Source organism: Diabrotica virgifera, chromosome 3 (assembly GCF_917563875.1).
Source record: "Diabrotica virgifera virgifera chromosome 3, PGI_DIABVI_V3a".
Lineage (NCBI taxonomy): Eukaryota > Metazoa > Arthropoda > Insecta > Coleoptera > Chrysomelidae > Diabrotica > Diabrotica virgifera.
The window spans coordinates 246,607,143-246,622,162 of NC_065445.1; the positions used below are offsets into that span (position 1 = coordinate 246,607,143).

A 15,020-nucleotide genomic window follows, 5' to 3' on the forward strand; every position below is an offset into this window, starting at 1 on the left:
TGAGTATTTTCTGAGTTTTCTTAAATGGAACACCCTGTATTTTAGTATTGTAATGAAATGTTTTATTGTACATTTTAATTAATTAAGCACTCCCTATACCTAACTGCTTTAATTTGTGAGTTATTGGTCATTCAAACAAAACATCAATTGCAACACAAAATATGTGAAATTGTATTAGGTTGGCCGTGAAAATATTCAATCACAAATAATTTTTTGGAAATAAATACATATTAATCTAGACTGATACTTAAAATTGCCAATAACGGTTGAACTGTCAAAATACCATCGAAGTTAAGATCGTTGGTGCGATTAACAATTAAGCACAAATTAAAGCAGTTAGGTATAGGGAATGCTTAAGAAATAAAAAAGTACCATGAAATATCATTTCCTTACAATACTAAAATATAGGGTGTTCCATTTAAGAAAACTCAGAAAATACTCATTCCGAGTTTAGACTCACCCTGTATACTAAAATTAAAAATTTAGCTATACTAATAATTGTTAACAATAGTAGACTATATTAAAAATCATTTGAACATAAATACAATTTATTATGTCAAACTACTACAATCCTACAGGGTGTGAATATTGCTACGAAATTAATAAGAAAACGTAATTATCTTTTAACCTATCCTGTATAATGTTACAAAACTTTATATTTTAAGAAAGAAGAAATCGAGGAGAATCCAAAAATGTCAAAATATACAGGGTGTCCTATTAAAAAAAACGAAGTTATAAGTAACTTCCGGTATAACCGGAAGTACCAAGTAGATCAAAATATTTTCATTAAATAGACCAGTCTTCAAAACCCCATTATTCCAATTTTCATAATTCAGTTACCTTTAGTTCTCGAGATATTTCTAATAGGCCCTTTATCTGCCTCACCCTATAATATTAAAAATTTTGATGTCAAACCGCTACAATTATATTATATGTGAATTAATGTGAATATTGCTACGAAATTAATAAATACAATTATTACGAAACTTTAAAATCGAAAAAAATCCTAAAATGTTACTGTTCCATTAAAAAACAAAAAACAAGTTTGTGTCACACTGTCAATATGGATGGCACTGTATGTATATTTGAAAACCTTTTAGATTATGGTTCTGTTTGTGCCTCAACTTGTACCTAAATAACTTTTTTCGAATCTCTAACGACAAACGAGTAATTGGACTTCTTCGCACTAATACCCCACCCTGTAGGTGCCTTAAGTATAGTGTTATTGTTTGTAGATGTGTTTGGCGATAATTTTTTTCTGGGTCAAAGATGCATTTCAATTGAACAAGCCTCGTGATTCAAACGTGCCGTAAAATTTTCAAGCGCTTCCGATTTGAAGTCTTCATTTTCAAATGTATGCAGCAGCTGCATAATACTCTGGTTAAATCGGAGATTGCAGGAAGAGTCTATACTGGTTTCGGGGGTTTTTTCCTACTCATCAGTAGTCCCATATCCTCTTCTCTCCGATTTCCCCAGGATCACACTTTGGGCCTTTCCGAATTGCAAAGAACGAAATGTCACGGATCTACTAGAGCCATCTACCGAAAAACAAAGTAAGTTATCAATCGAAGTAGCACAGAAAATGACAATAAATATCGTTCCCATACCACCAGATTGACAACAGCTGGAATACTTTCTTTGGTTACAACCTCCCGAGATTTTCAAAAATTATAAATCATACAGGATGCCGAGGAAATTAAGATGAGAGAATTTTAAATAATTCACAACCCATCTACTCAGCGTGGTAAAAGTTCCAACAAGAAAGATTCCTAAGTACTCAACAAAAGAGTAAATGAATTAAAATGTATAAACATTTTCAATTTCTTTGCAACACGAAAATGGAGCAGCTGTATAATACTCTGGTTAAATCGGAGAGTGCAGGAAGAGTCTATACCGGTTTCGGAGGTTTTTTCCTCTTCATCAGTAGTCCCATATCCTCTTCTTCTTGCAATTCGGAAAAGCCCAAAGTATGATGCCTAGGAAAATCGGAGAGAAGAGAATATAGGACTACGGATGAGGAGGAAAAAAACCTCTGTAACCGGTGTAGACTCTTCCTGCACTCTCCGATTTAACCAGAGTATTATACAGCTGCTGCATTTTTGTGTTGCAAAGAAATTGAAAATGTTTATACATTTTAATTCATTTACTCTTTTGCTGAGTACTAAGGAATCTTTCTTGTTGGAAATTTTACTCCGCTGAGCAGATGGGTTGTGAATTATTTAAAATTCTCTCATCTTAATTTCCTCGGCATCCTGTATAATTTATAATTTTTGAAAATCTCGGGAGGTTGTAACCAAAAAAAAGTATTCTACCTGTTGTCAATCTGGTGGTATGGGAACGATATTTATTGTCGTTTTCTGTGTTACTTCGATTGATAACTTACCTTTTTCTTTCTTCATTTTCAGTTTTAAAGGTTCCTGGCTGATTCCCTCACCTCTCTCCAGATTAGAAAAAAATCCGTTTAGAGTACGGTATTTGGAAGACTTTTTCTTAACATTTTCTTACATGAAATGTTTATACCCTACTCCAAGAAATTAACGCACCACCTTAAAAATGGGTCATTTTTGATGTCTTCAGTTTCCTAAACCTGTTGTCAGATTTAAGTGATTCTTTAATATGGTATATTAAATTCCTTATTCTGTAGCAATGCTGGTGTAATAATATTGTTGCTATAGACATGTAAATTGTCATTGTATACCGGGTGTACCCATCAAACTATGTGTTTTTTCTCAAAGTTCACCACAACCTGTGGAATATTCTAGCATTTAAAAAATACTGAAATTAAAACCTAACTATAGCGTCAGGTTTTCTAACATTCTGTTTTTTATTCATTCGCTTATATTGGATAATAAAAAAGTTTTGGTACTTTAACAACTAGCCATATTCTTCATCAATACAGGGTGTTTCTAAATAAGTGTGACAAACTTTAGGGGGCAATTCTGTATGAAAACATAATGACAGTTTGCTACATAAACATAGGTATGTCCGTAAATGCTTCGTTTCCGAGATACGGGATGTTGAAATTTTTCTTACAAATTGACGATTTATTTATTGCTCTAAAACCGGTTCAGATATGCAAATGAAATTTGATAGGTTTTAAGAGGTAGTTATTGCGCATTTTTTGACATCTTCTTCTTCTTTTAGCCCATTTCTATCCAACTTTGGACATAGGCCTTCCCCAAATCTTTCCATTTCCGTCTGTCCTTGGCTGCGTTTTTCCAGTTAGTTCCTGCAGCTTTTACAATATCGTCCTTCCATCGCATCTTAGGTCTTCCTCTTCCTCTTCTGTCTCCAGTTTTGTATTTAAGCATTCCATCTTTTATCTTCCTGTCTCGCATTGTGGCCTGCAAATCTCCATTTTAACCCTGTTATATGTTCAGTTACATTTTTTACTTTTGTTTTCTCTCTTATCCATTTGTTTGATTTTCTGTCTTGTAAATTCTGTCTTGTTATTCCCAACATGGATCTTTCCATTTTTCTCTGAGTTATTTCAATTTTGTTTATGTTGGCCTTTGTTAATGTCCATGTTTTTGAGCCATACGTCAGAACAGGAAGGATGCACTGGTCAAATACACGGGTTTTTAGGTACTGTTGTATCTTTGTGCTTTTTAGTATTCATCTTAACTTTCCAAATGCTGCCTGCCCACGCCAATCGGATTCTTCTCTGTACTTCAATTGTTTGGTTCTCTTTATCAGCTTTGATTATTTGACCCAGGTATATATATTCGTCAACAACCTCAATATTGACATTATTTATATTTACATTTATTGTGTCGTTTGTATTTGTCGTGATTTTCGTTTTACTCATGTTCATTTTTAATCATATCTTCTCCGATGCGTGTGCTTGTTGAGTCAGCATTGTGGCTAGTTCTTCTTGGTTGGTTGTAATAAGGACAACATCATCGCAATATCTGAGGTGATTGAGATTCTTCCCGTTTATGTTGATACCCATGTCTTCCCATTCCAGTTCTTTAAAGACGTCTTACAGAGCTAAGGTGAAGAGTTTTGGAGATATTACATCTCCTTGTCTTACGCCTCTACGTATTTCTATGGGATTAGTTTTGTTTGTTTTATTTTCCCATTCGACTCTCATAGTTGCTGTTTTATAGATGTTATGTAAGAGTTGCCTGTACCTGTAGTCTATTCTGCTGTTATTTAGAGCTTTTTCTATCGCCCATATCTCGACACTATCGAACGCTTTTTCATAGTCTACAAAGGCTAAACATAAATCTAGGTTGTATTCGTTTGCCTTCTCTATCAATATTTTCATAGTGAGGAGATGATCTATGGTACTAAACCCTTTTCTGAAACCTGCTTGTTCAACTGGCTGATAACTGTCCATTTGTTAGTCTATTGGTTATAATTCTAATAAAGAGTTTGTAGATTTGTGAGAGTAGTGAGATAGGTCTGTAGTTTTTTAAGTCTCTTTTGTCTCCTTTTTTGAATAGCAGTATTGTAATACTCTCATTTCAAAATTGTAAGGTATTTCTGCCTAGTGTAGATTTTTTGACATACAATTAAGAATTTTATATTCTTCATTGGCGCGCATACGGATCATATTAATCGTACACACGCCAATGGTGTATATTAAATTCTTAATTGTATATTAAAAAATGCGCAATAACCACCTCTTAAAACCTACCAAATTTCATTTACGTATCTCAACCGGTTTTAGAGCAATAAATAATAAATTGTTAGTTTGTAAGAAAAAGTTCAACATCCCGTATCTCGGAAACGAAGCATTTCCAGACATAAGGTTTAAAGTAAACTGTCATTTATTTTTCATGCAGAATTATCCATTAAATTTTGTGGCACACCCTGTACTGATGAAAATCATGGCTAATTGTTAAAATACCTAACTTTTTTATTATGCAACATAAGCGAATGAATCAAAAACAGAATGTTAGGAAAACCTAAAGCTATAGTTGGTTTTAATTTTAGTATTTTATAAATATTAGAATACAATGACAATTTACCTGTCTAGCAGCAATATTATTACAGCGACATTACAAACAACAGGTTTAGGAAATCCGAGACATCAAAAATTACTCATGTTTACGGTGGTGCGTTAATTTTTTGGAGTAGTGTATTAATTAACGATCGACGGAAAAGAAATTAAAATTCAACAAATATTACCTTTTGTTAGAAAAAACTTAAGCCACATATCACACATATTTACTGAACCGGTTGTAACATACTGGCTACATATTTATTATCACTAGACACTTAAAAATAATTTAAAATACTTTAGTCGTATCTCTAATACTAAACATAGTTTCAAAAGTTATCACCTAAAATTATGCTAATTTTCATAGTTGATTTTTTCATGAACAGATGAACAGATTCAGCTAATTTTTTTTATTATTTTAAATTTTCTTTTGGTATTTACACACTTGGGCAAATGTTTACTCAATAGCTATTTGTATAACCAGGGAGGAAAGTGCTACTTTTCCTCCCGAGAATGAAGTTTACTGCCCGACGCGTAGCGGAGGGCAGTAATCATTCAAGGGAGGAAAAGACACTTTACTCCCATGTTATACATATGGTTTTTCCACCTTCTTCAAATAACAAGTCATTTTTTCATTTTTACTTAATTTATTTATGTAACTAACCAACAAAATTTATTAGAACTAAAACTAACAAGTAGGTACAATATAACTGTCAACTGTCAAACTGTATAAGTCAAATTATTAATGTAAACATTGTTAAATCAAAATAACAATTTACTGTTTTTTACCATTCTGCAAAATAAAGGTCTTATAAATTAACGTTAAAATGTATAGATACTTACGTAATAGAAAATAGATATTGTACAGGGCGTCAATAAGTTATATTTCATGAATCAAATACCATGACGTCACTTTTACTTTTCCTCCCCAGGGAGGAAAAGTACAACTTTGCTCCCTACAATCAGGTCCGGAAAAGTATACTTTCGGTAGAGGTAGGTGGAAAAATACTTTTTTGTACTTATACCGGGTGGAAAAAAAGAAATGTTTTTCTTATGTTAAGTTTGAGACACCCTGTAGGGAGGACAAGCTACAAGTATGAGTATACATCAAAATCGTATTTAGTCCGTTCTTTAACGGTAAAATATTGCAAAACCTCTAAATTTTAAAGAACCGCTTGGATTGACATGAAATTTGGCATACACATAGCTAACAAGTCAAACAAAAAAAGTGATATTGTGCCGATATGTGCTTTTGCCCTGGGGGTGGTTTTCACCCCCTATTGGGGGTGAAAAAATGTTCGTCCAAAGAAAGTCAGGAAATGGATAAACTGGCTAATTTTAAGTAACTTTTGTGCTATAGAGTTTTTTCACTAAGTCAATACTTTTTGGGTTATTTGGCAGTGAATATGTTTACTTTTTCAACAAAATAACCACGCTTTTAGACGGTTTTTCGCAAATAACTCAAATAGTAAGTATTTTGTCGAAAAATATTCCTAGGAAAAATATAGCCTGTAAAAAATTTAAAAAAATGGTGTATAAATCACGTCTCTACACCTAGTAGAAGCAGAGTTATAGCTAATGAAAAATAGGTTCATATTCGTCAAATTCCAACTGGAATATTTTAACGTGAAATAACCAAAAATGAAGCACATTTCGAGGAAAACTCATTACAACTTATTTAAAGTGTTTAAAAAAAGCTTCATTTTTGTTTTATAAAAAAAATTTCTAGCATCAAAATTAAACAAGTTACGCTCAAAATAAAGTTGGGTTTTTGTAAAAAAATCGAGAAAAGCACCCCCTAAATATTATCTTAAATGAACTTAATCGTTACGACTTCACAAGTTTCTTGACTCGTGTATATATTATTTATATGATCTGTAAGTTTCATCGATTCAAACTCCTTATTATTGAAAGGGCTGTATTTAAAAGGAGTTGAACGAGTCACTGATCACGAATGTATGCAAATTTAGAAACACCAAATCTTAATAAATTTTTGTCTAACAGAAAAACAAAAAAATACATGATATCCAGAAAAGCAAATCTGACTTTTTTTGTTTTTCGAGATTTTTGGTATCTCTAACAATTTTTAAGTTATTTTGAAAAAAAGCATATTTTTCAAAATTTAAATTTTTAAAAATTTTACTTTAAAACCAAAGTTTTTCAAAAATAAGCACTTTGAGTCGATGAAACTTACAGATCATATAAACACAACATAAGTAAAATAATTTGTGGAGCGGTAATGATTTATTTCATTTAAGTTGCTAATTAGGGGGTGATCTTCCCGATTTTTTTTGCAAAAACAAAAGGGACCAACTTTATTTTGAGCGTAACTTGCTTAAATTTAATGCTAAAAACTTTCTGTAAAAACAGAAATGAAGCTTTTTTAAACACTTTAAAAAAGTTATAATGGGTTTTCCCCAAAAAGTGCTTAATTTTTTGGATATTTCACGTCGATTGAAATTTGGTGAATATGAATCTATTTTTCATTGGCTATAACTCTGGTTCTGCGGGATCCAGAGACCTAAAGCGTACACCATCTTTTTTACTTTTTTATAGGCTATATTTTTGCTAGGAACGTTTTTTTCGACAAAATACTTACTTTTTGAGTTATTTGCGAAAAACCGTCTAAAAATGTGGTTATTTTGTTGAAAAATGAACATATTCACTCGCAAATAACTCGAAAAGTGTTGACTTGGCAAAAAAGCTCTATAGCACAAAAGTTACTTAACATTAGTCAGTTTACCCATTTCCGGACTTATTTTGGACATATATTTTTCCCCCCAAGAGGGGGTGAAAGTCACCCCCAAGGCAAAAGCACACATCGGCACAATATCACTTTTTTCTTTTTGACATGTAAGTCTATACGTATGCCAAATTTCATGTCAATCCAAGCGGTTCTTTAAAATTTAGAGCAAAAACCGTGAAAGAATGGACTAATTATAGACTTATGTTTTGTGAACATTTTGTTTTTTGAATGTTCTTGATATCTTTAGAAAAAAAGAAAATATAGGGTTTTATTCTTTAACATGTGTTTTAAGTGAAACAAAAGTTTGAGACACCCTGTGAGAAGGAAATGGTACAAAGGTGGGTGGTATAGATCGGAATAATGTTTTAGTCTCATATTTTGTGAACATTTTATTTTTTAGTTTCTCTGATATCTTTAATAACAAAGAAACATGTTTTAACTGAACATAAGCGATACGTGAGGAGGCCATGTTAGATGAAATTATTTCATATGTTATAGTACGAAAGGAACAAAATGTTCAAAGAAAGAAAATATGCGCAGTGTACCTCTCGTTATTTAAAGAGCCTCCACGGAGACACCAAATCAGTACTTACTATCAAGGAAATTCCACCCCTAAACATCACAGAGCCTCCATTAAACAACCTCGTCTCTATTATGTTGCGCTGTGCATACCGCTCACTTGATCTACAAATAAGTCTTAAGGGGTCGACCAGAATTGTTAACGGTATATGCCTTTCTGTTTTTAAAGAATTGTTAACTGTTTATTTTAGTGTTAATTTAGTTTTGTTTCAATTAAAACATATCATGTTAAGAGGATGGGTACGTATTTTCGGCTGCAATGCTATTCAAATGGGAATTCATTTTTTTCGAATCCTGAGAAAACTAATAAATATTTTTAAAAACTTTAAACGCAGTATGAAAGAATTACGTTATTGGCGAGGGCGGAAAGTCCCTGAGAACTTCTATAATGTTTATTTTAATAAGTTACATGGGTGAAAAACTAAGAGAAAATTTAGTGTGATATTTAATTTAGAACATATCATTCAAAATAAACTTTTTATTTATTTTAAGGGACTTTCGGCCATCGGTAATAATATAGTCTTTCATTCTGCGTTTAAATTTTTCAAAAATATTTTTTGGTTTTTTCAGGATTTGAAAAAAATGAACACACTGTCCGCGGTAATATTTACAAATCTATCTTTGTCATACAACGCACTCAGTCGAATAGAATATTGTCAACATACTGTCAGTCAGGCAGTGACAATCAGTGACAATTTTAAATATTTGACATGGCATCGGGAATATTTTGAGTTGTTGATTAAATAATATTGATATACAATGTATTTGATAAATAATTGATTTAAGACGTGAACTTAATAAAAAGTTATTTATTGTGTATTATTTGTGGAAGATCCAAGCAGAGAATACATCAGGATAATATGTTCTGTGATCCAAATATTTTGTTGTTAAATATGTTCAAAATTGTAAGCGTTCCATAGTAACAATATATTATTAAAAAATCACTTAAACACTTTTCCTCTTTTCTCGATTGAGTATTAGTTTTATAGTGAGTATTAGAATATTTATATTGAGTATTAGAATATATAGTTAGTGAAAAAATTATTACATTTATTAACCGAATTAATAATTTGCAATTATAAAAATAACAGTTATCCAAGAACATTCAAAAACCATCTCTTTAAATTAATAATGACATTTTCAAGTAGAATGACATTCTAGTAATGTTTACATATCCATACCACTGTGAATTTTTCTACACGTAATTTGCCGTGTAAAGACAGAAAAAGTAGCGATACCCGTGAAATATTTGCGAGTTACATATGTACCGATGGCCTTAAAGAATAAAAGCGTATATTAGTCCAGAGAAATAAGATTTTTCTCGTGACAGACTGAGAATGCTGAGACTTCTGCTGCTTAAATCATACCCTAAATTTCAAAGCAATTGGTCAAATAGTTTAAAAGATATTTAATTTGTTTATCCCAAATTAATTTTTTTTAACACTATAAGTCAGAAAATTATAAGGCTACAGTAATACTTCGGACAGTTTATAAAAGAAGAACATTAACACTATTAACTTAATTTAAAAAAAATGACAAAAAGTAATTTTAAACACTGTAAAATTATTTTGCAAAAACATGTCGATTTTTTGCTTACGTATAAACAATTATAATAACTTTTAACCGTTACCCGTAGAAAAATAATTTTTTCAGATTTAGAAAGACTGAATTTTTATACACATTTAGAAAGAAAAACAATTGTCCTAGGACAATTAGGGACGAAGTTAGCAACCCCTTTTTTTAATTCACATGTTCTTGCAAAATAATTTTGCAATATTTAGAATTATTTTTTGTCATTTTTTTTAATTAAATTATTAGTGTAAATCTTCTTCTTTCATAAATTATCCAAAGTATTACTGTAACTTCATCATTTTCTGACTTGAAAAAAGTGTTGCAAAAAAGATTAATTTGGGATAAACAAATTAAATAACTTTTAAACTATTTGACCAATTGCTTTGAAATTTAGGATATGATTTAAGCACCAGAAGTCTCATTATTTTTTATAATAAGAAAATTCTAAGTTGATTTTTACATAAGTTATGAATATTTATAAAAACTCAAAATTTATGAATTATTTTGCAATTTTCTAAGCAACCAATAAGGATAGACATATTCAGCGAACGCCATATTGAAGTTTTTTATACGATTTATGAGTTTATTACTCTCAAATTTGTTTAAAATGCTTAACTTTTTGGTAATAGACGAAAAAAGCGAAAATTTACCGTTTTTTATCTTCATTTGTTTATAACTATGTATATCATCAAAATCGAAACATATAGGTTATTATTATAAATGTCCATACTACTCAAAAAATTTGGATTCGGTCTGGAGGGGGTTGTGTCACCAACAGGATATTGTTTTCCTTATTTCTCTGAACTATATTCTCTTTGTTTCTAACGATATTACGGACATTCAAGATACAAAATGTTCACAAAACATAAGGCTACAATTAAGATCATTTCGATGTATACTCATACTTATACCTCGTCCTCCCTACAGGATGTCTCAAACAACATAAGAAAACCATTTTTTTTTCTTCCACCCAACTGTGTAAATAAAAAAAGACAAATATAAAATAATAAAAAAAATAGCGGAATGCGTTAATCTTTTCACGAAAAAATCAACCATGAAAATGACCACACTTTTAGGTGATGCATAACTTTTGAAACTATGTGTACCTATTTCATATTTCAAGGTTAACGTACCTCACAAATTTATGTATAGATATAATATGTAAGATATATATGTATTATGTACCTACGTATTCATAAATACAAACAAACAAAAAAGAGTTATTTATAAAAATTATTTTGTTTCAATACAGGTGTACATAGTGTACAAAGTTGTAGTGACAACTCGACTTTTTTTTATTTTTGTATATTTTTTATATTTTTTTAATTGGTGGTATTAACCTTGTAACAATAACGTATCGTCAGCGTTACTGTGAAATTAAACCGGCATAAATGCAAAAAAGAAACATTCTTCATCAGAGCGTTCCAAAGATGTTACAGTTAATTTTTTATCGCTTAGGTACTACTTTTTATTTCACATTAAAGCTACTTCCATTAACTTGGACGAAATTATGAAAAGTGTTACAGTTGCCATCAAGTTATGTCAGAAAATCTTATTATTAAGAAAAAATAGTAAAATCCTTTATAAAAGATATATTTAAAATCCCTAAAAAGGGCTACATCACAATCACATAACTAGTTTTCGACTGGTTTACCAGTCATCATCAGTGCTTACGTGAACTTGTTCTTTTTGCTGACAGCATGATGCATCGTATGCTGAAGCATCGATGATGCAGTATCGCAACTAGCCTCTTTACAAGTTGGATTAAAAATCAACCATACAAAAATACAAATCACGACAAATCTTGTGTTAAGCGAAAAGATTTCAGTAAATGGAATACCTATTGAAGAAACCATCTCTTATAAGTACTTAGGGCATGATCGAGATACGGGTTTACTGTAAAGAGACCGAAATCATTAGACTGAAAACACTTTACCGAAACCTCACTAGACCGAACAGTAGGAGACCGCGGAAGCATTAGGTACATAATACAGGGTGCTCAAACAGGATTGTAATAAATCTGAGCAAGGGAACATCAACCTCCCTTCGCCCTTTATCCAGGCTTAGGACTGGCAGCACAAAGTATTGCTTGTCAGTAAAAGAGATAAGACAAATTTAATTACAACTAAATGTTATTTGAACGCTTATTATATAAACAGTTGTTGGTGTTAACGTCACTCTACCCTTAATTTATTTTTACCTTCACTAATTTGTTTAACAGATGAAAATTATTTCATGTCAGACTGTACAGAGTAACAATTTACACAGTCTATAAATAAGATAATACAAAATAATACAATAAACAAAAAGACATATTATATAAAAAATCTTAGCATAATTTACTGCAATCTTTTTTAATTTATGTACCATTTCGGTCTACTGCTGTTCGGTCTAGTGAGGTTTCGGTAAAGTGCTGTTCGGTCCAATGAGTTCGGTCTACTGCTTTCGGTCTAATGATTTCGGTCTAATTGTCGTGTACCTGAGATACGCATAGGAAGAGTGCGAACTAAGCCGCCGCATAGGACTCACTTGGGTGGCATTCGGCAAGCTGAGCTATGTCCTTAAGTCAGAACTGCCTATGCGTCTCAAAAGAAAATCTTTGATCATTGTGTGTTGCCAGTACTATCATATGGTACAGAAACTTTAACAATGACCAAGAAAGTAAGAATAATACATTATACATACAAAAATGTATGTATATATATACCAAGAAAGTAAGAATAATACATTATACATACAAAAATGCCCGTCACAGTTCGGACGAGAATTTTAGTTATTAACAAATAAGGGTCAAAAATGGCAGTTTTTTCGTTTAAATCGCCTCAGGTAAAAATAGGGTAATTAAATATCTTATTTATAGTATCCTTCTTTTAGAAGATGAGCAAAAGTTTAAAATGGCAGTTTTTTAATTTTGGTCCGATCATTTTTTGCTTCAGAAATTTCAAAATAAAACTAAAATTTCGAAAATAAAAAATTTTCTATAACTATTGCAAAAATGACCATAAGACTTTCATATTACATGAAAAGTTGAGTCGAACAGTCCATATAATGCACAAAAAAATTTAAGACGATTCGTCAATTAGCTTAAATTTTATTCCATTTGTTTATCTTAAAGAGCTTTTTTGCAATGTTATTGTTCAGAAAATAATAAGGATATAGCAATTCTGTTGAAACCGCGTGAAAGAAGAATATCTTTTTAATTAAATTCACAACTACTTTGTTTACAACAATTAAGCAACCTTGCTAGCGCCACTTTGAAGTTGAAGGTATATAGTTTATGTGTAAGAGTTTAAGTGAACTTTGAACTTCAACAAAGTGGTTAATAAAGCTTTAAAAATGACGTCCTAACGAAATCGATTCGTGGTCTGTGGAGGGAAATTATTAAAAACCGTGCACTCAAAGAATGAAATTGATTCTTCAAACATATGCTGGATTAATATCTCCGGAGATTGTTGATGGATATTGATCATAATGTTTTTAATTTGTATGTACTCGTAGTCTTGTAGAGTACGTTATGTACACATATCCCCACCTAACATTACAAAATGTTAGGGGGAACTACCCTTATCACTCAGGGATATGAAAAATAGATTACGACCGATTCTAAGGCCTACCGAATATACATATATAATTTCATAAAAATCGGCCAAGCGGTCTCGTAGGAGTACTGCAACTAACACTGTGACAGGAGAATTTTACAGATGTAAATACATAGATGGCTATTAAAAATAGGGGTTGGTGATAGAAGAGTGAAAATTAAGGGTTGTATGTACGATTTTTTCTATGATCATTCACAACAAAAAATATATTCAAATTTATTAATTTTATAACGCAAACAAATTAAGTAGTTTGTCAGTTTGACAGTTTGTTCATATTGAGCACTGTCAAGGCGTATGTATTTCACTCGCCATTGGTCACGGCACGTGTGCCACCTTTATCGCGAATGCCATATTGCTATTCTATTTGTAAAAAATCTGTATCTTAATGAAAATCTGTATCATAATGAAGTTCATTATGATACAGGTTATGACATCATAATTGATATATTAGTTGCGTTCGCGGGTATAGTCCGTTCGCTAAACTCAGACACAACTACTGGCTAGTGATTTTAGTAAGTAATTTTGCCAATTTGATAAAATTGGTAAAAAAATAATTACTAAATAGTTAATAATTACTAAATAGTTAGTAATTTTGCCAATTTTGCCAAATTTACCGACTAAAATCACTAGTCAGTTGTGTCTGAGTTTAGCGAACCGACTATATGGACTATTCCACGAATATACGACTGTCTTGGATTATCGTGAAAACGCATATTTTAGTGTGCAACATAAGAAGTGCGAAAGTAAATGGCTCTAATAATGGTTCCAATAAACAACAATGTATTTTGCAATTTACTTTCGTTCTTCATAATTTGCGCAGTAAAATATTCGTTGTCGAGATAATCCACAACAGACGTACCTATGTTCGTGGAATAGGGTATACCTGAAATTGTCAGAAAATTGGATAAATTGTCAAAACACGCATGCGCACTTTAAAACAATATAAATAATATCGTTAATAGATAAATATACAAGGTATATTTACCTAGTATAATTTAATAATTAGTTATTAATATTAATTAAAACTAAATATACCTATATTTATCTATTAACGGTATTATTTATATTAAGTGAGGTTAGAAATTGTCGGCGACAATTTGTGAAATGTAACCGCGAACGCACCTATTATAGTATGAGAATATAAAAAATATGTTATATCTCACACCCACTTTGTTTTATTTAAACTTAAATAGAAAACGATTCCATTCCATTGTTAAATATCGATCGATCAAATTGATCAAAAATTGAACGTAATAATTGCAACTACAAAACAAAAATTATGTATACTTACTTCACTATACCAATAAATTACAAACTCAGTTACTTCACTGTAATCCTTTTTGTTTATAACAGCACTACATCAATAAAAACTCGTACACGATTAACATTAGTTACTATTTTGTTCTAAATACAAAAATCTATATTGGATCCGTTTTTCCGTAGCAAAAATCTTATCTTATCTGTTTTAATGTTGGGTAAATATGTGTTATTCAGACCTGTATCAAAAGATAAAACTATACCTATATTGCAGGTGAAAACAAACAAACGAGATAAGATGGGTATATTCGTCTAAGCA

General features: G+C 31.2%; 1 protein-coding gene across 3 annotated transcripts in view; it reads right to left on the reverse strand.

Moving 5' to 3' along the window:
• The window catches only part of LOC114334270 (leucine-rich repeat transmembrane neuronal protein 3), a 44,040-nt gene extending 29,020 nt beyond the window's left edge, over positions 1–15,020 (reverse strand). For 2 of the 3 annotated variants that reach the window (XM_028284312.2, XM_028284310.2), the window contains exon 1: positions 14,736–15,020. The gene's annotated coding sequence lies outside the window, so the exon portion shown is untranslated. Of the gene's footprint in view, positions 1–5,136; positions 5,211–14,735 lie in introns of those variants that run through there. The other variant, XM_028284311.2, reaches the window with a different exon arrangement.